Raw genomic sequence first — 24,347 nt, 5'->3', positions numbered from 1 at the left:
TTAGAACAGTTTCGTAATACATTGTACAATACGTCAGCAGAAATCAATTCAAGCAACCCTTCAGCAGCTCATGCTAACCTCAAAGGAATAGCAGATAACACCACTTGCCATTTTAATTTGTTAAATGGTATGGAGAGAAACCAGATATGGAACACATATTTCCAATTAAACTTTATAATGTTTGGTTGATATTTATCTGAGGCATTGCATTTTAGATGGTAGAATTGTAGTAGCACAAAATTTTAGTCAACTAATTTTGAGGCTGAATTGTAGAATGAAACATTTTTTAAATATGAAAAGTAGAAAGGATAGTACCTGAAGTGTGTTAGGCTTGTGAGTCCAGAGCTCTTTCTCATGCAACTTTTTAGAAATGCTGATGTAGAATTCTCCATTGTTATATCTGAACTGAAATCTAGACCTTGTAATAAATTAAAAAGAAATAGAAAATGTTGGACAAATAATGTGGGCATTACATTATTTTAAATAGCATATTATGTAAGTTTAAAAATAATGTCCCTTCTTTTAAAAATAGCTTTTCCCTTTCTTTTAAAATTATTTTTAATTAATACATAATAATTATATGTACTTTTGATGTTCAGTGTGATATTTCAATTCACGTATACAATGCGTAATGATCAAACCAACCCCTTAATTTATAAAAAAAATTTTTTGAGAAAGGGTCACACTGACACCTGGGATGGAGTGCAGGAGTGTGATCACAGCTCATTGTAGCCTCAACCTGCTAGGCTCAACCAATCCTCCTGCCTCAGCCTCATGTAGCTGGGACCACAGGTGTGAGCCACCACACCCAGCTAATTTTTGTATTTTTTGTAGAGATGGGAGTCTCGCCGTGTTGCTTAGGCTGGTCATGACTCCTATCCTCAAGCGACCCTCCCACCAAGGCCTCCCAAAGTGCTGGGATTACAGACGTGAGCCACTGCACCTGGCTTCAACCCCTTAATTTTAAGAATCACATATTCATTAATTGATACTAGAAAATATGGAAAAGTATAAAGAAAAAAACTGTCATTGTCCACTAAAGATAGGTGTCATCTATATTTAGGTATGTTTCCTCTATACTTTTTTTTTTTGAGATGGAGTCGTGCTCTGTTGCCCAGGTGGGAGTGCAGTGGCACAATCTTGGCTCACTGCAACCTCCACCTCCCAGGTTCAAGCAATTCTCCTGTCTCAGCCTCCCGAGTAACTGGGATTGTAGGCGTGCGCCACCACGCCTGGCTGATTTTGTATTTTTGTAGAGATGGGGTTTTGCCATGTTGGCCAGGCTAGTCTCAAACTCCTGACCTCAGCTGATGCCCCCACCTTGGCCTCCCAAAGTGCTGGGATTACAGGAGTGAGCCACTGCGCCTGGCCATTTCCTCTATACTTATTCTTTTGTTTTAGGTTGTGTGTTTCATTTATTTTATTATATTATTATTATTGTTTTAGAACTGGGATTTCACTGTGTTGCCCAGGCTGCACTCCAGCTCCTAGGATCAAGTGATATTCCCGCTTCAGTTTCCTGAGTACCTGGAATTACATGTGCATGTTCCACTGTGCCTGGCTCTGGCTGTGTTTATTTTTAGAAAATTTTTTAATTCTTGCCTTTTCAGTTAACAATATATAATAGCATTTCTCTATGAATGCTAATACATACCTTTACAAAGAAATTTAGAGTATAGTACAATTTTCCATTACATGCAGTTTCCATAATTTATTTATTTAGTCTCAGATCTTTTTAGGTTGACCTAAGTTTTCACTTTCATAAAGCATGCTATTATATCTTTATGTGTGGAAAGTGCTCTTAATTTTGAATTTTAGATTTTATATTTAGGCTTTTTTCTCAGAAAGGAAATAAAATTTAAAGACTCATTCAAAAAATGTATCATCATCAGAAATCTATGACAACGCTTTGCTTCATGGCAGTCTTGCCAGCATTGAATAGCATCATGTATGTATATGTATATATGACTTCCTATTAAACATGGTAGAATGACCATACACATTTATTTTCTCCTCTACTCAAAATTTTATTAAAGAGGCAGCAAAAGAGTAAAATATATGTACAGACCCATAAGATCAAAGAAAATGAGAGTGAAAACAGGAGATTTGGAGCACAGAAAGCTGTGACTTCAGGAGCTGACTAGGAGAATAAAATGAAAATACATAAACTCTTCTGAGTTTCCTAGCCTCAAACACAGACAGTCAGATGTATGCATTTTTGGCATGAAATAGGAGAGTTTCTTTTTCTTTTCTGAATTACAAGATTAGGAGAAAGGACAATCAAATAACAATATTCTGGGCTCCCAGTACAATTTCCAGCTTGTTGTCCAAAATATTCAAACAAAAACTAAGAGAAAACGAAGGATAGAAATAGAAAACAACTTAGAAACCATATGGAACATGAAGAAGTAAAAGAATAGATGTGTAATTGAAATTTATTTTTAAAATTTCAGCATAAATTGATAATCGTATATATTTGTGGGGTACAAAATGATGTTATGATTTATGAATATGATGTGGAAAAATTACATCAAGTTAATTAATGTATTTATCACTTCAAAAACTTACTATTTTTTGTCGTAAGAACATTTGAAATTTGCTCTCGGCAATTTTGAAATGTACAATACACTGTTACCAACTATGCTCACCACCCTGCGCAATAGATTTTGTTGAAAACCACCTTATTCCTCTTGTCTGAGATTTGTAGCCCTTTGACCATCATCTACCCATGTCCCCCACCCTCCAGCCTCTCACTACCATTCTACTCTCTACTTCTATGAATTTGATTGTTTTAGATTTCACATCTAAGTGAGAACATACAGTATTTGTCTTTCTGTGCCAGACTTACTTCACTTAGCATAATGCTCTCTAATTCCATCTAAGTTGTTGAAAATAACTGAAAGCTGAATGGTATTCCACTGTGTGTATGCGCCACATTTTCTTTATTCATTCATTTGTTGGTGGACGCTTAGGTTGATTCCATAATATTGCTGCTGTGAATAACACTGCAATGGCCATGGGAGTACAGATATTTCTTTGACACATTGATTTCAAAATTTTTGAGTAAACACTCAGAAGTAGGTTTACTGGATCATATGGAATTCTATTTTTAATTTTTGAGAAACCTCTATACAGTTTTCCATAATGGCTGCATTAATTTACACTCCCAACAACAGTTGTACAGGGTTGCCTTTTTTCCACATCCTTGCCAACATTTATCTTTTGTCTTTTTGAGAATAGCCATTCTGACCGATGTGAGGTGATTTGTAGTTTTAATGTGCATTTCTCTAATGATTAGTGAAGTAGAACATTTTTTCACATATCTACTGGCCATTTGTATATCTTCTTTTTTTGAGAAATATGTATTCAAGGTCCTTGTCCCCACCAACTTTTTTTTGAGACGGGGTATTGCTTCTAGGCTGGAGTGCAGTGGCACCATCATAGTTCACTGTAGCATCGAACTCCTGGATTGAAGCAATTCTCCCTCATCCTCCAGAGTAGCTAGGGCTACAGATATGAACCACTGTGCCTGACCTTTTTGCGTTTTTTTTTTTCTTTGAGACGGAGTCTCACTCTATTGCCCAGGCTGGAGTGCAGTGGTGAGATCTAGGCTCACTGCAAGTTCCACCTCCCGGATTCATGCCATTCTCCTGCCTCAGCCTCCCGAGCCGAGTAGCTGGGACTACAGGTGCCCGCCACCACGCCTGGCTAATTTTTTGTATTTTTAGTAGAGACAGGGTTTCACCATGTTAGCCAGGATGGTCTCGATGTCCTGACCTCGTGATCCACCCGCCTTGGCCTCCCAAAGTGCTGGGATTACAGGTGTGAGCCACCGTGCCTGGCCCTTTTTGTCTATTTTTAAATTGAAATTTTTTTGTTTTCTTGCTATTGAGTGGTTTGAGTTCCTTATATATTTTGAATATTAACTCCTTTAGGATGTAGGGCTTTGGCTTACAAATGTTTTCTCCCATTAACAGGTTGAGTCTTCACACTGTTAATTGTTTCTTTTGCTGTGCAGAAGCTTTTTAGTTTGATGACATCACATTTGTCTACTTTTGTTTTTGCTTCATGTGCTTTGGGGACCAAGTCAAAAAAAAAAATCATGGCCAGAAAAATGTTATACAATTTCTTTTCTATGTTTTCTTTCAGTAGTTTTACAGTTTCTGGCCTTTAACTCATTCGGGTTGATTTTGTATAGAGTGTGAGATAAGCGTCCATTTTCATTCTTCTGCATGCTGATATCCAGTTTTCTCAGCACAATTTCTTGAAGAGACTATCCTTTTCCCATTGTGCATTTTTGGCAGTTTTGTTGAAAATCAATTGACTGTACATGTATGAGTTCATTTCTGGAATCTCTGTTCTGGTCCATTGATGAATGTATCTATTTTTTTTTATTCCCAGTACTATAGTGTTTGGGTTACAATTGCTATATAGTATATTTTGAAGTCAGATTACTGTGGTGCCTCCAGCTTTGTTGTTTTTACTCATCATTGTTTTGGCTATTTTTTTTTTAATGGTTTCATATGAATTTTAGGATTATATTTTCTAAAGTGACATTGGAATTTTGATAAAGATTGCATTAAATCTGTAGATTGATTTGAGTAATATGGACATTTTAACAATATTAATTCTTCTAATCCATGAACATAAGGTATTTTTCTATTTGTTTGTGCCTTCTTAAATTTCTTTCCTCAACTTTTTTTTTCGTGAAAATCAAACTTGTGCACCCAAAGACATTATCTTGTGCATTATCTTGTGCACCCAAAGACATTATCAAGAAAGTAAAAGGCAACTCATAGTATGGGAGAAAATATTTACAAATCATATAGCTGATAAGGGATTAATATCCAGAAAATACAGTAAATTCCTAAAACTCAACAGTAACAACAACAACAACAACAACAAAAACAACATGTTTAATACCATTTAACTACTTAAAAATGGTTGAAGTAGTGAATTTTATAATTTTACCATGATAAAAAAATTGGAAAAAAATTTATAGGCTATCCAAGGTTTCAACTACATTCTCAACACTTATACCACTGTATCCACTGACTCCCTTTCCCAGCCCAAGCGTGTGTTTAAAAAAAAAAACAAAAAAAAACCCAGGATGAAAACACAAAAGAATACTGCAACTTCGTAAATGAGTTAACATATTTAAAGTCTCTCATACATAGTAAGCGTTCATAAAATGTTAGTTATTATTCTATAGATGCTAATTTTTTAGGAACAGGTAGAGGCATTTTTTTCAAATTATTTTATTTATTTAATTTATTTTTTTGAGATGGAGTCTCGCTTTGTCACCCAGGCTGGAGTGCAGTGATGTCATCCTGGCTCACTACAACCTCCGCCTCCTGGGTTCATGCAATTCTTCTGCCTCAGCCTCCCAAGTAGCTGGGATTACAGGCATGAGCCACCACGCTCTGCTAATTGTTGTATTTTTAGTAGAGACAGGGTTTTGTCATGTTGCCCAGGCAGGTCTCTAACTCCTGACCTCAAGTGATCCACACTCCTTGGCCTCCCCAAGTGCTGGGATTACAGGTGTGAGCCACAGCGCCCGGCCATTTTTTCAAATTTAAAAATAGGCTGCAATCTCATTATAGAAAAGTATGTTATAATCCAAGAGAAAATATAACAAATAGGATGGAGCAATCCTTTATTTTTTACACACTTTGACAAAAAGGTTTTCAGTAAACAATGTTTCCTGTGGAGAACAGAGAACATGAAAATCAGCCTCCAGCCATCAGCAGCTGCTCTGCTCAGGGCCTAGGATCCCCTTGCCGAACAGGTGAGGTGGAGAGGTATATTACCCTTCCTTTACTAGCTTGTTCTGCTGCTTCTGGACGGTACTCACACGTCTGATTGTTTCCTGCCAAAACAAACACTATGAAATCATCAAATTTTATCTTGCACTCTTTCTCTGCCCGGATACTATGTATTCGTTATGCACTTTCTTTCCATTCTTTTTCAAACCCATGGCATTGAGCAGGAATCTTGTAGGGCTGTTCAGCATTTTGGATTGTCATCCATCAATCCGTGTTAAGGCCAGACCTTTTTTGCACATCCAAGAAAGGCATGGGCTGGGCGTGGTGGCTCATACCTGTAATCCCAGCACTTTGGGAGGTGGAGGAAGGAGGATCACTTGAGTCCAGGAGTTCAAGAACAGCCTGGGCAACATAGTGAGTCCTTGTCTCTATGAAAAATAAACAAAATTGGCCAGGTGTGGTGACATGCACCTGCCGTCCCAGATACTTGGGAGGCTGAGGTGGGAGGATGGCTTGAGCCCAGGAAATTGAGGCTGCAGTAAACTGAGATTGTAGCACTGCACTCCAGCCTGGGTGATAGGATGAGACCCTGTTGGAGGAGGAGGAGGAGAAGGAGAAAGTTTGTGGAATTTAGAGGAATTTATTTTTATTTATTTATATTATTATTTTTTGAGACAGAGTCTCACTCCGTCACCCAGGCTGGAGTGCAATGGCATGATCTTGGCTCACTGCAACCTCCACCTCCTGGGTTCAAGCAATTCTCCTGCCTCAATATCCCAAGTAGCTAGGGTTACAGGCACCTGCAACCATGCCCAGCTACTTTTTTTTGTATTTTTAGTAGAGGCGGGGTTTCGCCATGTTTGCCAGGCTAGTCTCAAACTCCTGACCTCAGGTAATCCACCCACTTTGGCCTCCCAAACTACTGGGATTACAGGCGTGAGCCACCATGCCTGGCCAGGAAGTTATTTTTAATATGTGTTGTAATGAGAGATATTGGCTAAGAATTTTCAAAATCTGGCAAGAGACATTCATCCAAAGCATTCATAAGCTCTAGACTCCAAGCAGGATAAATACAAAGAAAATCAGATCTATGTACAAATATAGCAAAACTACTGAAAGCCAAAAACAAAGAGAGAAATCTTAAAACCATTTGGAAGGAAAAAAATTACTTTTGAATAAGCAATAAGACTAACATCCAGCTTTTAAACAAAAGTATGAAAAAAAAGACAGAAAGAGTATGAAAACCAGGAGACGCTGGAATAATAACGTTAAAGTCCTTTTCAGGAGCACTTCCAGGAGTCAGCCTTTATATCTTTATTTTTCTTTTCACTTTGCTTCAAAGTTATTTTTAAAATCGTGAAACCACAGGACACAGAGCAAAGTAAATTTTTAAAATTGAAATGTAATTAATCTACCATAAAATACAGCATTTTGCAGTGTACAATTCAATGACTCTGAGCATATTTACAAAGCTGTGTAACTATCATCACTGTCTAACTCTAGAACATTTTTATCAGCCAAAAAGAAACCCTCAATCACTCCCCATTTTCTCCTCCCCTCAATCCCTAGAAATCACTGATTTACTTTCTATGGATTTGCCTATTCTGGATATTTCATAGAAATGGAATCATAAACTATGTGGTTTTTTTATGTTTGGCTTCTTTCACTTATTATAATGTTTTTCAGATTTATCTGAGTTATAGCATGTATTCATTTCTTTATATGGCTGAATGATATAAATTATGGGGATATAGCACTTTTTTAAAAAAAGTCCATTCTTGGGTGGGAGGAGGGTGAGGATTGAAAAACTACTTATCAGGTAGTATGCTGATTACCTGGGTGACAAAATTAACTCTACACCAAACCCCCATGACACACAATTTACCCATGTAACAAACCTGCACGTGTACCCCCTGAAAGTTGGAAAGGCAAATAAAATAAAAAGTTTTTCATCTCTGGGAAAAAGCAAAGTCCATTAATCAGTGGATGGATATTGGTTTGTGTCTTAGTCTTTTTAGGCTGCTATAACAAAAGACTTTAAACTAGGTAATTTATAAACAACAGAATTTTACTGCTCACAGTTCTGGAATTGAGAAAGCCCAAGATCAAGGTGCCAACAGATTCACTGTCTGGTGAGGGCCTGCTAGTCATTGATGGTGCTTTCTATGTATCCTCACGTAGTGGAAGGGGTAAACAAGCTCCTTTGGGTCTCATTTTTTTTTTTTTTTTTTTTGAGACAGAGTCTCACTCTGTGAGATCTTGGCTCATTGCAACCTCTGCCTCTTGGTTCAAGCGGTTCTCCTGCCTCAGCCTCCCAAGAAACTGGGATTACAGGTGTGCACCACCACATCTGGCTAATTTTTGTATCTTTAGTAGAAACAGGGTTTCACCATGTTGGCCAGGCTGGTCTCAAGCTCCCGGCTTTGGGCCTCTTTCATTAGAGTACTAATCCCTTTTATGTGGGAGAAGCCCTCATGACCTAATCACCTCCCAAAGGCACCATTTCTTAATACCATCACATTAGGGATTAAGTTTTAACAGATGAATTTTGTGGAGACACAAACATTTAGACCATAGCAGATTATTTTCATGTTCTGAAAAATAAATGTATGAGTTTATTTCTGAACTCTCAATTATATCCCACTGATTTATGTCTATTTATAAGCCTGTATGTTCTTCTTCTTGATAGTAGTTATCTACTCCTGATATTTATTTGATTATTGTCTGAAGCTTCAAAAACATAAATTCTACGTTGCCTACTGCTTACTGATGTATCTTGAGAACCTAGAACTGTGCTTGGAATGTTGTAGGTGCTCACTAAATACATGATAAAGTTGAATTTTGGACATACTCTTCCATTTTTAATAATTTTTAAATAGAATTTTAGAAAATTCCAATTGTATTTATTTTAGTTATTCTTTGGCTAATCTTATTATCTTTAATTTTTTACTTTTGCTCTTTAATTCATCAATTAAGATTTTTTCCAAATTGTTAACTAATTTTACTAAAATTATTTAATCATTCTTCCCTTTTACATGAATTTGTAGTATTTTCATTAGACATCATATATCAAGAAATTATCGTATATAGGAGAGGATAGGGAGAAACTAACTGCAAAGCAGATGAATTAGAACTTGAACTCTGGCCAAGCATGGTGGCTCACACCTGTAATCTCAGCACTTTGGGAGACTGAGATGAGAAGATAGCTTGAGCCCAGGAGTTTGAGATCAGCTTGGGCAATAAAGCAGGATCTCCTCTCTACCAAAAAAAAAAAAAAAAAAAAAAAGGAGAGAGAGAAGAACTTGAACTCAGATATTCTTATTTTTCCCACTCTAGACTGTTTTTTTCCCTTTTCTAGACTGTTTTGTCCCTTGGGACTATATTATTATTATGGTAGCATCTCTATATGGTAGAATTAGGCTTTTCATTTAATTTATGTCTCTTCCATAATTTTGTGGCTATCCTTGCCTTATTCAAAAAATTATTTACATTATTTCAATACAATTAACAAAATAATATCTCTCACTGGTTTTGTAGTTGTAACTAACCTATATATTAACTTGGGACAAACCGACAATTTTTTTTTCTTTTCTTTCTTTTTTTTTTTTGAGACAGAGTCTCGCTCTGTCGCTCAGGCTGGAGTGCAGTGGCATGAGCTCGGCTCACGGCAACCTCCGCCTCCTGGGTTCAAGTGATTCTCCTGCCTCAGCCTCCAGAGTGGCTGGGACTATAGGCCCATGCCACAACACCTGGCCAATTTTTGTATTTTTGGTAGAGATGGGATTTCACCTTGTTGGCCAGGTTGGTCTCAAACTCCTGACCTCAGGTGATCCACCTGCCTCAGCCTCCCAAAGTGCTGGGATTACAGGCGTTAACCACTATGCCCAGCCTCAAACCGACATTTTTTGAAAAATTCGTCTTCCTGTATATAAATATGTGTCCTTCCATTTATTTAAGCCTCTCAACAAAGTTTTCTAAATGTTTTCATCTTGATATTAACCCATTTCTCGACAAGCTACTCGTTGGTATTTTAAAAATTGCTATTATAAAAGACATATTGGCCGGGTGTGGTGGCTCCCATTTGTAATCCTAGTACTTTGGGAAGCTGAGTAGGGTGAATTGTTTGACCCCGGGAGTCCAAGACCAGCCTGGGCAACATGATGAAACCCCCGTCTCTACAAAAAATACAAAAAAATTAGCCGGATGTGAGGATGTGTGGTGTAGTCCCAGCTACTTGAGAGGCTTAGGTGGGAGGATCACCTGAGCCTGGGGACGTCGAGGCCTCAGTGAGCCATGATTGCGCTACTGTGCTCCAGCCTGGGCACAACAGAGTGAGACTCCATCTCAAAAGAAAAAAAAAAGAAAAGAAAAGAAATATTCTTTGTTATTTTTCTTAGTTTGTTATATCTGCTAGATGTTCTTTACAAAGTGAGAAAATCATCCTCTTAAGAGCACTAATAAGGCAGGGGGTGGTGGCTCACACCTGTCTGACTTCAAGAGTTCGAGACAACCCTGAGCAACATGGTGAAATCTCGTCTCCATTAAAATACAAAAAAATTAGCTGGGGTGGTGGGTGCTCCTGTCCAGCTATGCAGGACAGGAGGCTGAGTCATAAGAATTGCTAGAAACCAGGAGGCAGAGGTTGCAGTGAGCTGAGATCATGCCATTGCACTCCAGCCTGGGCAACAGAGAAAGACTCTGTCTCCAAAAAAAAAAAAAAAAAGCACTAACAGATGTTTATCAGCTAATATTTATTGAAAATCCATTTTTGATATGGTTTTAAATGAAAATTTCATATTTTAAATATTTTGAGAATCGTGTATTTATGTGTAAGACAGGTATGGGAGTTTCTTTTCCCCGATGATGATTCCACATACACATTGGTAATTTAAGACTAATAGAAATTTTGTTATTCATATAATTTAATCAAAACAACTATTAAAATGCATTTAGTTCTTTATAATTTAATAAGAACAAGATGTCTTTGTTCAGAATGATAAAGAGCCTGTCATAATCTGTTTTTTAAAGAAAATTTAAAAAGCATATTCTGGAAAGGCACTCTATGGCAATACAGTAAAGGAAATACTGACTTTTAGAGAGTCTGCAGCAAAACATGCTAATTCTATTGCAATTCCTTGGTAAGAACCATTATTGAAGATGCAATTTACCGTATCTACTGTCCAATGACCCCATGGATATTGAGTATAGGCACACAGAGATATGTTTTATGTAGCTCACAGCTGAAATGTGCATTTGTGCAACCCTGTTCTTCTGTTATTTTGTTACTCTGTACACATAGACATCAAAAAACGAATGTACAAGTATATAACATTTGTTTGCTAATTGTAAAAACTATTTTTTAGTAGAATTAAAATATGCATGTGCTAAAATTAAAGCATTTCAATCAAGGTCAAGCTATCTCCTCAGAACAGGTCAGACAATTTTCACAACATCTGTGGGTCAGGCACTGGCTCTGCCCATTATTAAAAAATTAGTTTATTGTACTATACATTAGAAAAATGCATTGTTAGCATACATAAAGCATTATTTTATAAATATCTTGCATTGGATAGGCAACATTTCTTGAAACAATCCGAAACTTACAGAAAAGTTGTAAATATAGTACAAAAATTACTTTTTCTTAAGCAGTTTGAGAGTAAATTGCCAGCTGGATGCCCCATTAGTTCCTCATACTTCGGAGTATATTTTCTACAACTGGGACATTCTCCTACATAGCTAAACACTGCTAAAAAAATCAGGAAAAACACTACTAAAAAAAATCAATTACCATTGGTACGTTACTACCATCTAATCCTCAGACCTCATTCAAGTTTCACTAAATGTTGGAATAATGTCCTTTAGAGCAAAACGATCGATTTCAGAACCGTGTCTTAATTTTAATTGTCACGTCTCATTAGTGTCCTTCAGCCCTGTCTTAGTTCAGATGGAATGGCTTAAACAATCAACATTTATTTCTCACAATTCTGGAGGCTGAGAAATCCAAAATCAAGGCACCTGCAGATCTGATGTCTGATGAGGACATCCTTCCTGGTTTACTGGCTGCTTTCTTTCTGTATCTTCATATGGGGTGGTGGAGGGAGAGAGACAGAGAGAGGAAGCAAGCCTTCCTGTCTCTTTTTTATGAAGGCACGAATCTCATTCATTCAGGAGTTCACCTTCATGACTTAATTACCTCCCAAAGGTCTCACCTCCTAATAGCATCTCATTGGGAGTTAGAATTTCCACATATGAATTTGGGGAGGGGGACACAAAACATTCAGTCCATAACAAATCCAAAAACATTTCCTTAATCTTTCCATTATTTTCATGACCTTAACTCTTTTGAAAATTATAAGGCATGTTTATATAATGTTCCTCAATTTGAGTTTGCCTGACGTTTCCTCATAATTAGATTCAGGTTATGCATTTTTGGGAGGGGCATCACAGAAGTCATGCTACATTCATTTTATTGCAGCCTGTCATGTGGAGAGCACAATTTCAATTTGTCCCATTGCTGATATTGTTTACTTTGATTACTTGATTAAGGTGGCATCTGCCTGGCTTATCAACTCAAATTACTTTTCCCCTTATAATTAATAAGCATTTTGTGGGGAAGTACTTTGGGATTATGTAAATATTCTGTTTCTCATTAAACCATCAGTTTATTCATTTATCATTTTATATCAGTATGATTCATCATTTACTATTAGTATGAAATCACAGCCTATTTCAACAGGCCATAATCTATCGCTATCATTATTTATTTTGGAGCTAATATGCTCTGTGATTTTGACTGTGGGAACTTCATCAAGCATACTTTTCTGGTTCTTTTGTATACTTGTTTGTTTTACATGTCCCCACAATTCTTTGATTATCAGGGAAATTCACCCCCCATATTTCACGTAGGTTCTTTTCTATTTTCCCTAAGTGTCAGCCGGTCTGAGAAATAAAGGGACAGAGTACAAAATAGAGAAATTTTAAAGCTGGGTGTCTGGGCAAAACATCACATGTTGGCAGGTTCCGTGATGCCCCCCAAGCCACAAAACCAGCAAGTTTTTATTGGTGATTTTCAAAAGGGGAGGGAGTGTACGAATAGGGTGTGGGTCACAGAGATCACATACTTCACAAAGTAATATAATATCACAAGGCAAATGGAGGCAGGGCGAGATCACAGGACCACAGGACCGGGGCGAAATTAAAATTGCTAATGAAGTTTCGGGCACACATTGTCATTGATAACATCTTATCTGGAGACAGGGTTTGAGAGCAGACAACCGGTCTGACCAAAATTTATTAGGCGGGAATTTCCTTGTCCTAATAAGCCTGGGAGCGCTACAACAGACTGGGGCTTATTTCATCCCACATTAGTCTTCCCTTTCTTTTCTCTCTCTTTTTTTTTTTTTGAGACTGGGTCTCACTTTGTTACTTAGGCTGGAGTGCAGTGGCGTGACCTTGGCTCACTGCAACCTACACCTCCCAGGCTCAAGCAATCCTCCCGCTCCAGCCTCCAAAGTAGCTGGGACCAATTCACCTACCTCGGCCTCACAAAATGCTGGGATTACAGGTGTGAGCCACCATGCCTGGTCTATGGTCTCTCCTTTCTAAGTGATGACTTCCTCATATGGCTTAGGCTCTGACACCCTATGCCTGCCCCTTTCCCAATGGACTCCTCCTTACCGCACTAGGGTTCTGACTCCCCATGCTGGTTCACCCCTGGAGGACACCCTCCTGACCCCACCAGGCACTGACTTTTCATCCTGAGCCTCCTCCTGTGTGGGCACCCTTCTCATCACACTTGGCAGATGACTCCCCTTGCCAGGCTGTCCCTCTGTGGTAATGCTCTTCTCACCATACCCAGGTTATAACATCTCAGCCTGGACCCTTACACTGCAGAGACATCCTCATCATTGTTCTGAGGCTCTGACATCCTATTCCAGGCCATCCCTTTCAGGGAGACATGCTCTTGATACTCAGTATTAGAGCTTGACCAAGATGAAAAGGGAATTCCCAAAGAGAGGCAGTCTAGGGTGGGAGTCGGAACCTGAGCAAGGTGAGGTGTGTGTCAGGCTCTGGCAGTCAGCCTCAGTGCTGAGCTGCTTCCTTGCATGGACACCCTCCACATCTTGTGTAGGTTCTGACAGTCTATTCTGAGCTGCATGGATCCCACCCCTGTATGGACTCTTTCGTCTTGAGCTCTTGTACTCTCAGCCTCCCTTGGTGTTAAGGACTGCAACTATCTTGAAAAAAGAACTAAATGTGAGGGTTTGCTCTTTCAGATAGCAAAACTTATTACAAAGCTACAGTAAATAAGGCCGTATTGTATAGAGGCAAGGGATAGCCAAATAGAATAATATAGAATGCTAAGACATGACTCCGCTCACATATGGTTACTTAAGACAAAGATGGTCTGCAGAGCAGGGGGGAAAGGGTGGGCTTCAATAAATGAAGTTTTCCTGTCCTCTTTAAGGAATCATTGCCTTCCATAAGGTTGTGAGGATATTGTCCAGTGTTATCATCTGGAAGATATATTGTTTACTTTTCTTATTTGTGTCTCCAATTTCCCCAAAAGCAAATTTTTAGGCAGCTATCTATACAAGACAAATAAAAGAAATTTGACCTTCTTATATGGTTGTTGGGTACCTACCGAGAAAGAGTGTTCTAAGAGGGGTTAAGGTTGAAGCTCCAGATCTCTGAAGGCCTGACTTCAGAAGTTTTAACATTCACTTGATCCAGGGCTGTCCACCTGTGAAGAAGATTGAGGTGGAATAAGAGCAAATCCTCAAGTGGGGCCATTTTTGCCTCAGAATGGGAGAGAAAAAGTTAGTTTCTTGGCCAACAGAAACATATTATGAACAATCCAAGTGAGATTTTGGAAGCAAAATTTCAAGAAAAAGAACTTTTGGCTCTGCCTCTTAAGGAAGGTAGATGCTGTCACAACATTATCACAGAATGGGTCTAGTCCGTGAGGCCCATACTAGAGAATGGGCCTAGTAATGGGGAAACAGCAGCATTTGGTGACAAATTTCTCCCAATCTATCTCTGGGAAATGGAACTTTTTTTTTTTTTTTTTTGAGCTGGGGGTCTCACTCTGTCAGCCAGGCTGGAGTGCAATGGCCTGATCATAGTTCACTGCAGCCTCAACCTCCAGGGTTCAAGTAATCCTCCTGATTCAGCCTCCCCTGTATCTGGGACTACAGGCATGTGCCACTATGCCTGGCTAATTTTTAAAATTATTTGTAAAAATGGGGGGTCTCCCTATGTTGACTGGGCTGGTCTTAAACTCTTGGACTTAAGCCATTTTCCTGCCTTGGCCTCCCAAAGTGCTGGGATTACAGGGATGAGCCACCATGCCCAGCCGGAAATGGGACTTTTGGGAAACTACTATTCTCTCAGTGGGGCCTTAACAGCAAATAGTGAAAATGCTTTAGGCATTTTAGCTGATGTAAATTCAACTCTAAGGCATTATTGAGAAGCTAAAAAACCAAACCAAAAGGAATATAGGCTACATTTAGATATGTATATTTTATTCATTTATTGATGTATTTATTCTATAAATATTTATCAATTGTTGTAGCAAAGACTGGCTAGATGTTGATCAAACCAATTTTGTTTTATTCCTAAGGCCACGGCTGAACTACATTTTCTAGCAATCCTCAGAATAAGACGTGGTCATTGACTGAATTCTGGACAATGGAATGGAGTAGAGTGAAATATACCACTCCTAGGTTTGGCCTGTCAAATCTCATGCACAATTCTGTACATTCATGTGTCAGCCTCTCCTCGGGTGGGGACTCCAAGCACTTTGGAGTTGGTGGAGCCACAAGATGGATCTGAGATCTTTGCTAAGGTAGGGTTTCCCTGGCTGGCCTATAGCTGACTATGACATAAGAGAGAAATAAATTTTGATTTTCTTAAGCTCCCAAAAGTTTTGATATTGTTTGTTACAGCCATTAGTCTTCCCTAATTAATACAAATGCAATGCCTATTCTGTGCCAGCCTTATTCTGGGTACTAGGGATGCAACAGGAAACAAATAAGAGACATGATTCCTCCTCTCACAGGAGATACTTTATAAAAGGGGTGGCACACAATAAAAAGTGACAACTTACATTTGCATGGTGCTTTACTGTTTACACAGTGCTTTCATGGGCACCAACTCATTTAATTTTTTTTTTTTTTTGAGACGGAGACTTGCTCTGTTGCCTAGGCTGGAGTGCAGTGGCGCAATCTTGGCTCACTGCAACCTCCGCCTCCCAGGTTCAAGTGATTCTCCTGCCTCAGCCTCCCGAGTAGCTGGGATTACAGGTGCATGCCACCACACCTGGCTATTTTTTTTTTTTTTTATTTTCAGTAGAGACGGGGTTTCTCCATGTTGCCGAGGGTGGTCTCGAAATCTAGACCTCAGGTGATCCACCTGCCTTGGCCTCCCAAAGTGCTGGGATTACAGGCATGAGCCACCGTGCCTGGCCCGATTTTTATAACAATATTTTGCAGATAAGAAAACAAAAGCTCAAAGATTTTAAGTGTCTTGTATGAGACAAGGCATTAGGAACTAGACACATGAATCAGTTTTCTGGCTCCCAACCCATTATTCACAATGATTCTCAAGTATGAGGAAATGATAGAGCAAGGAAAGTGCTAATCCTTGTCAGAAAATTCCATTATTCAATTTTATGTCTTAAAGTAATGTATTCTACAGAAGTGTAAGACTATTCATGGCAGCATTGATTATAAGGGCAAAATACAGAAAACAAAGATTTAAATATCCGTTGGCAAGAGAATGCACATATTGTGATATATTCAGAGAACAGAAAATTATATGGTAGGGAAAATAAAGAAATTAGGGATTCAAGTATCCCTAATTTCAAGGATGAATCTCACAATCATGAGGAAGAATAGTGAAGGCAAGAATGAAGACTACAGAGTATAATGCCATTACAAAGGTTTAAGTTCTTCATGGGAATGATAAACACCAAATTTAAGATAGTGACTCTGTAGAAGAGAAGAAGGCGGATACAATCAGAGAGAGTTACGCTGAGGAGATCAACTGTATTGGCCATATTTCATTTCTTAAGCTGGGTGGTGAATACAACATTATTCTGTATTATCTTCCTTTTGTCCGTCTGAATCTGTTTTCTACCTTCTCATTTCTGCCCTCTGTCCTGAGAGGCTGACTTGTGTGGTCTTCTGTAGGATCAATGGGCTCCTTGTCCCAGCTTTCAGAAGATTATAAGGTGGAAGAGAATGAAGTCTCAGCTTCCTGACTTTTTAGGATGACTTTGTGCTGGCCAGGTCTCTTAAGCAGAGGTCACATCTCCTGTTTGGAGGCCCTCTCTACCCAGCCCACTGTGAGTTTTGGTAATTGCCCAGTCCCCTTGTGCCTGCAGGGCCAGAAATGGAAATGTCCTATTGTTAACACTCAGTTACCACACCATTCCTTACAGTTTTCTGAAACCCTGCCACCCAAGCTGGAGTGCGGTGGCTGGATTGTAGCTCACTGCAGCCTTGAACTCCTGGGCTCAAGCAATCCCAGGGAGCTGAAGCTAAAGGCACATGCTACCACCTGTGGCTAATTTTAACTTTTTGTTTTTAATTTTTTTAATTTTAATTTTAATTTTTATTATTATTATTTTTAGATGGAGTCTCGCTCTGTTGCCCAGGCTGGAGTGCAATGGCGCGATCTCGGCTCACTGCAACCACCGCCTCCAGGGTTCAAACAATTCTCCCACCTCAGCCTCCCCAGTATGTGGGATTACAGGCTCCCACCATCATGCCTGGATAATTTTTGTATTTTTGTAGAGATGGGGTTTCACCATGTTGTCTGGGCTGGTCTCGAACATCCACCCACCTTGGCCTCCCAAAGTTCTGGGATTACAGGCGTGAGCCACTGCACCCGGCCTTTTATTTTTTAAAGAGATGAGGGTCTTGCTATGTTGCCCAGACTGGTCTGGAACTCCTGGCCTCAAGCTATCTTCCTGCCTCAGCCTCCCAAAGTGCTGGGATTATAGGTAATTTGAAAAGAATGAAGAGTTTAATCGAGACTATAGCCATCCTGAATTAAAGACGAGAGGAGGGGGCAAAGAAAAAGAAGAGACTGTATTTGGACATGGTGGCTTACACCTGTAATCCCAACACTTTGGGAGGCTGAGATGGGAGGATGGCTTGAGGCCAGGAATTGGAGACCAGTCTGGGCAACATTTTGAGACCCGATCTCTATAAAAAATAAAAACAAGATAGTTGGGAGTGGTGGTAAGTACTTGTAGTGTGAGACACTCTTATTTGAGCCCAGAAGCTCAAGGTTACTGTGAGCCATGACTGAGCCACAGCACTCCAGCCTAGGGGACAGAATGAGACCCTGACTCTAAAATAAATAAACAAAAATATCATTTTATTTATTTGGTATTACCCAGCTTGAGAGTGCCATCTGTTTTTTTGCTGGGTTGCTGAGTTCCAACTGATAGAATAGATATTCTTTCTCTTTTTCTCTCTCCAGACACATGAATCTTTTTTTTGCATATTTGACATAATGTGCTAACAAGTTGAGAAGAAAAAACTTTTATTTTTAATTTTTGATACAGGGACTTGTTCTGTCACCCAGGCTGCAGTGCAGTGGTGTGATCATAGCTCACCGCAACCTCAATCTCCCAGACTCAGGCGATCTTTCTGCCTCAGCCTCCTAAGTAGCTGGGATGACAGGTGTCCACTACGAGGTCTAGCTAATTTTTAAAATTTTACTTTTAGGCTGGGCACAGTGGCTCACGCCTGTAATCCCAGCACTTTGGGAGGCCAAGGTGGATCACCTGAGGTCAGGAGTTTGAGATCAGCCTGACCAGCATGGGGAAACCTCATCTCTACTAAAAATACAAAATTAGCAGGGCGTGGTGGCACATGCCTGTAATCCCAGCTACTCGGGAGGCTGAGGCAGGAGAATCACTTGAACCTAGGAGGTGGAGGTTGCGGTGAGCCAAGATTGCGCCATTGCACTCCAGCCTGGGCAACAAGAGCGCAACTGTCCCCCCAAAAAAAATTTACTTTTAGCAGAGACGAGGTCTTGCTATGTTGCCCAGGCTGGTCCCAAATGCCTGAGCTCAAGTGATCCTCCTGCCTTGGCCTCCCAAAGTGCTGAGATTGTAGGTGAGAGCCACCATGCCCAGCCAAACATTTATTGAGCACCTATTATATATCAAGCATTGTGCTAGGGTTAAGGTTTGGAGATAGGGAGAAAAATAAATTAAATCTGTTGTTACAAGGAAGTCACAGTCTAGTAGGAGACACAGGTGAAAAATTAAAGGCAATGAAGTATAGTGGCTAAAAACATGGGATTTGTAGTCTGGGAAACCTGAGCTCAATTCTAGGCTCTGTTACCTACTGGCTATGTGACCTTGGGCTACAGAAATAAAAATGGGATTACTACTGGTACCTTCCTTATACGGTAGTTGTGAGAATTAAAAGTAAAAGCACTAGTATCTATACTTTTACATCTCACTAGTTATGTGTTGTTTAACCATGGGGATATGCTCTGAGAAACGCATTGTTAGGTGATTTCGTGGTTGTGTGAATATCATAGAGTGTTCTTACACAAACCTAGGTGGTATAGCCTACTACACGCCTGGCTGTGTGGTGCACAGGCAGTCTACTGCTTTGAGGTTACAAACCTGTACAGCATGTTACTGCACTGAATACTGTAGGCAATTGTAACACAACAGTATGTGTGTATCTAAATGTATCTCAACATACAAAGTTCCAGTAAAAATATGGTATAATAATCTTATGAGACCACTGTTGTATATGTACCCTGTTATTGACCCAAGTGTTGGAATGTCATACACATGACTGTATATGTCTAGGATATATTAAGTCCTTAATAAATGTTACCTAAAATTATTGTCAATTGTAACAATAGCATTTTGTACTTGGTTTAGAGGTAGCACAGAGGAGGCACTGATGAAGTAGAGCTAAGGAGGTCAGCAGAAGTTTAATGGGTGAAGTGATGTCAGAGCTGGATCTTAAGGAAATGGTACTTTCACCAAGAGATCAAATGGGGAAAGGCAATCCAGACAGAGGAAACATGTATAAGAACATGGAAGAATGAAATAGCACTATGTGTTCAGGAAAACATGAGCATCTTGCTATTGCTAAATGGTCAAGGCCTAGGCATGAAAAATAATAAGATGAGGCTGAGTTAAGTGGAGGTATACACAAAGAGCCTGGGGTGGACTTGATCCTGCAGTTGAGCATCTAGGAAGAATTTTTAATTCTAATTTTTAATTTTTTGCACCATTTACTTGCTTTCGAGAGGAAGAATTTCTAAAACTTTTATTTTAAAATAATTTCAAAGCTGTAGAAAAGTAGCAAATTGAAAAAATAAAAAACTCTGGTATACCCAGGTTCTCCAATTTTTAACGTTCTCTCACATTTGTCTTATCATTCATTTCTCTTTCTGACTTCCACTATGTGTAATTGTCAAAATCAGGGAATTCATAAGGATACAATGCAACCTAATTCCTTTATAGCAAAATGCTTTCTTTCTTTTGATCCAAAAATCCAACCCATGATCATGTGTTGCATTTAGCTGTCAGGTCTCTTCAGTCTTCTTGAATCTGGAAGAGTTTTTCAAATCTTTGTCTTTTGGGACATTGGCATTTTGAAGAGCATAGGTTAATTATATTGTAGAATGTCTTCAGCTTGCGTTTGTCTGATAGTTCCTCATGATTAGAGTCATTTATGCATTTTTTTCAGGAACACTACAAAAGATAATGCTGTATTCTCCTCAATGGTTCATATAGAGAAGTGTACAATGTCTATTTGTCACATTATTGGTGATTTTCACTTTGATCACAATAAAGAGAGTATCTCCTAGGTCTCTCCACTTTAAAGTTACTATTTTTCTTTTTTAAATGATAAATGTTTTGTAGGGAGTTACACTGAGATATGTAAAAATATGGCAAGCTATATAAAGAACAAAAGACAGTGAAAACTCTTAACGCAGCAATTCCACTTTTAAGACTATATCTGAAGACCTCCTCGCCTCATGCCTGCATGCAGGCTGCATGCCTGCTCATTCCAGTACTTTGGGAGGCCAAGGTGGCAGGATGGCTTGAGATCAGGAGTTCGAGACCAGCCTGGGCTGGTGAGACCCTATCGCTATTAAAAAAAAAAAAAGAATATATCCTAAGTAAACAAGGATGTATGTAAAGTTTTAGCTAAACGGATATTCACTGAAACCTTGTTTACAATAGATAACAATTTAAAATAACCTAAATGTCCGTTATTAGTGGATTTGGTTCAGTAAATTATCCATACAATAGAATATTATGCAGACGTTAAAATTATGTGGTAAAAGTATAGTTGATGACAATAAAGAATGTTGTGTGCAGTGGCTTGTGCCAGTAATCCCAGCACTTTGGGAGGTGGGGGTGACAGGATCACTTCGGCCCAGGAGTTCAAGACCAGCCTGGACAACATAGTGAGATCCCCGTCTCCAAAAAAAAAGCTAAAAAATTAGCTGGGCAAGGCCTGTACCTGTAGTCCTAGCTACTTCAGAGGCTGAGGCAGGAACATCACTTGAACTCAGGATGCTGAGGCTGCAGTGAGCTGTTGTGTCCGGAATTGGTGGGTTCTTGGTCTCAATGACTTCAAGAATGAAGCCACGGACCCTCGCAGTGAGTGTTACAGTTCTTAAAGGCAGTGTGTCCGGAGTTTGTTCCTTCTGATGTTCAGACGTGTTCAGAGTTTCTTCCTTCTGGTGGGTTTGTGGTCTCGCTTGCTCAGGAGTGAAGCTGCAGGCCTTCGCGGTGACTGTTACAGCTCTTAAGGCGGCATGTCTGAAGTTGTTCGTTCCTCCCGGTGGGTTGGTGGTCTTGATGGTTTCAGGAACGAAGCTGCAGACCTTCATGGTGAGTCTTACAGCTCATCAACGCAGTGTGGACCCAAAGAGTGAGCAGTACCAAGACTTATAGCGAACAGTGAAAGAACAAAGCTTCCACAGTGCAGAAGACCGCAGCAAGTTGCCACTGCTGGCTGGGGCAGCCTGCTTTTATTCCCTTATGTGGTCCCACCAACATCGTGCTGATTGGTCCATTTTACAGAGAGCTGATTGGCCTGTTTTACAGAGACCTGATTGGTCCGTTTTGACAGGGTGCTGATTGGTGCGTTTACAAACCTTGAGCTAGACACAAAAGTTCTCCAAGTTCCCACTAGATTAGCTAGACACAGAGCACTGATTGGTGCATTTACAAACCTTGAGCTAGACACAGGGTGCTGATTGGTGCATTTACAAACCTTGCGCTAGATACAGAGTGCCGATCGGTGTATTCACATTCCTTTAGCTAGACATAAAGATTCTCCAAGTCCCCACCAGACTAGCTAGATACAGAGTGCCAGTTGGTGCATCCACAAACCCTGAGCTAGACACAAGGTGCTGATTGGTGTGTTTACAAACCTTGAGCTAGATACGGAGTGCTGCTTGGTGTATTTACAATCCTTAGCTAGACATAAAGGTTCTCCAAGTCCCCACTAGACTCAGGAGCCCAGCTGGCTTCACCCAGTGGATCCTGTACTGGGGCGGCAGGTGGAGCTGCCTGCCAGTCCAGCGCCGTGATCCTGCACTCCTCAGCCCTTGGGTGGTCAATGGGACCGGGTGCTGTGGAGCAGGGGTTGGCGCTCGTGGGGAGGCTTGGGCCGTGTGGGCAGGAGCCCACGGTGGGGCCGGGAGAGGCTGAGGCATGGCGGGCTGCAGGTCTGGAGCCCTGCCCCGTGGGGAGGCAGCTAAGGCCCAGCGAGAAATCCAGCGCAGCACTGGTGGGCTGGCACTGCTGGGGGACCCGGCGCACCTTCCACTGCTGCTGGCCTAGATGCTAAGCCCCTCACTGCCCGAGGCCAGCGCGGCCGGCTGGCCGCTCCGAGTGCGGGGCCCACCAAGCCCACGACCACCCAGAACTCTAGCTGGCCCACAAGCGCCGCGCGAAGCCGCGGTTCCAGCCTGTGCCTCTCCCTCCACACCTCCCGCCAGCCGAGGGAGCCCAGAGAAGGGCTCCCACGGTGCAGCGGTGGGCTGAAGGGCTCCTCAAGCGTGGCCAGAATGGGCGCCAAGGCCGAGGAGGCACCGAGAGCGAGTGAGGGCTGCGAGGGCTGCCAGCACGCTGTCACCTCTCACTGTGAGCACCACTGCACTCCAGCCTGGTTGACAGAATGAGATGCTGTCTCAAAGAAAAACCAAACAACAAACAAAAAGTTGACATCATAGTGACTGAAGAAATCAGGTAAGTAAGTTACTTTACATGGTATGGTACAGTTTTTATTTAAAAAATATTTTATATATACATATATACATACTTATTGATTTTTTTCTTGTATACAAAAGTATATGCATGTAAACATTTCTATTACTTGATTTTATTACATCATTTTTACTGCTTATATTGCAAAACTAAGTTCTTTTTTTTTGAGACGTGGTCTTGCTCTGTCGTCTGGGCTGGAGTGCAGTGGCAGGATCATAGCTCACCACATCCTTGACTTCTCAGGTTCAACGGATCCTCCCGGCTCAGCCTCCTCAGTAGCTGGGACTACAGGGGCCCACCACCATGCCCGGCTAATTTTTTAGTTTTTAGTTTTAGCTTTTGTAGAGACGGGGTTTTGCCATATTTGCACGCTGGTCTCAAACTCCTGGCCTCAAAGAATCCGCTGGCCTTGGTGCCCTGGATGCCCTGGCCTCTCAAAGTGCTGGACTGATTACAGGCGTCAGCCACCGCTCCTAGCTAAAACAAAGTTCTTAAAAATAAAAGTAATATGAGCTTTTCTGGTGTATTAAGTACGGAGAAGTTAAAAAAATACAATAACAAAGTTCACAGCCTTTTGTGATCAGTAAATGTTAGTTTTTCGCTCCTCCTTAGTGACAGAGAGGCACTCAAGCATGAGTTACAACACAGCCGACCTGGAATACAGCTGAAAAGATTGAAGCAACAGGTTCGCAGCGGAAGGCCTTTACAGCTTCTTTCGACTCTGACATTTCAGGATCAGCCACAATTCTCCCCTATTTACTGCTGAAGCAATCAACTGGGATTATACAAAAAAATTATTTGTATTGAATACCTGATAGTTGTGTTACTATTACTAGCACTATCGGTTTTGAAGGGGAGGTGGTGGTGTGTGGAAAAAAAAAGGCAGGAGGGAGGGCAGATGTGAATCCCAGCTCACCGTCTCGTTGACAGCTCTATAGCTCTCCCTTCTGTGAATGAGCGGTGGTCCTTAGGCCTCAGTCCCGACAATGTCAGTGAGAAACAACTTAACCCAGGGGACTGTTATCCAAGGAGCGGCGGGGGGAACCAACGCAGAGGAGCGCAGCGCCCTCTCCAGCCGCCTGCGGGGTGTCGGGGATGATTAGGGCTCTTGGGTGTTCGTCACTGAGGACGACTGTCTTATCTGACTAGGCACAGAGAGTGCGCCGCGAGAGGGCGGCTCCTCACCGCCAGGCGCCAGCAGGTCGCGTTCTCTGCTGGCCGACGCCCGAAGGCGCCGAATGGGGGGACCCTGCCGAGCACCCTTACAGCCCCAAACCGCGCGCCGCCGGGAGGTTTGGGCACGC

The 24,347-nt window shown here is 40.8% G+C and overlaps 1 long non-coding RNA gene across 1 annotated transcript; it reads right to left on the bottom strand.

Moving 5' to 3' along the window:
- Positions 1-5,774: 5,774 nt before the first annotated feature.
- LOC131382178 (uncharacterized) lies at positions 5,775-24,322 on the bottom strand. Its single transcript, XR_009211430.1, has 3 exons — positions 23,960-24,322; positions 14,410-14,508; positions 5,775-5,869 (listed from the first exon to the last, which is right to left on the bottom strand). It is a non-coding gene; the product is annotated as an uncharacterized LOC131382178 (long non-coding RNA).
- Positions 24,323-24,347: the final 25 nt, after the last annotated feature.

Source organism: Hylobates moloch, unplaced genomic scaffold (assembly GCF_009828535.3).
Source record: "Hylobates moloch isolate HMO894 unplaced genomic scaffold, HMol_V3 SCAFFOLD_2, whole genome shotgun sequence".
NCBI classification, from domain to species: domain Eukaryota; kingdom Metazoa; phylum Chordata; class Mammalia; order Primates; family Hylobatidae; genus Hylobates; species Hylobates moloch.
The sequence above is the reverse complement of the archived record's forward strand: the minus strand, read 5'-3'. Positions and strand labels throughout refer to the sequence as shown.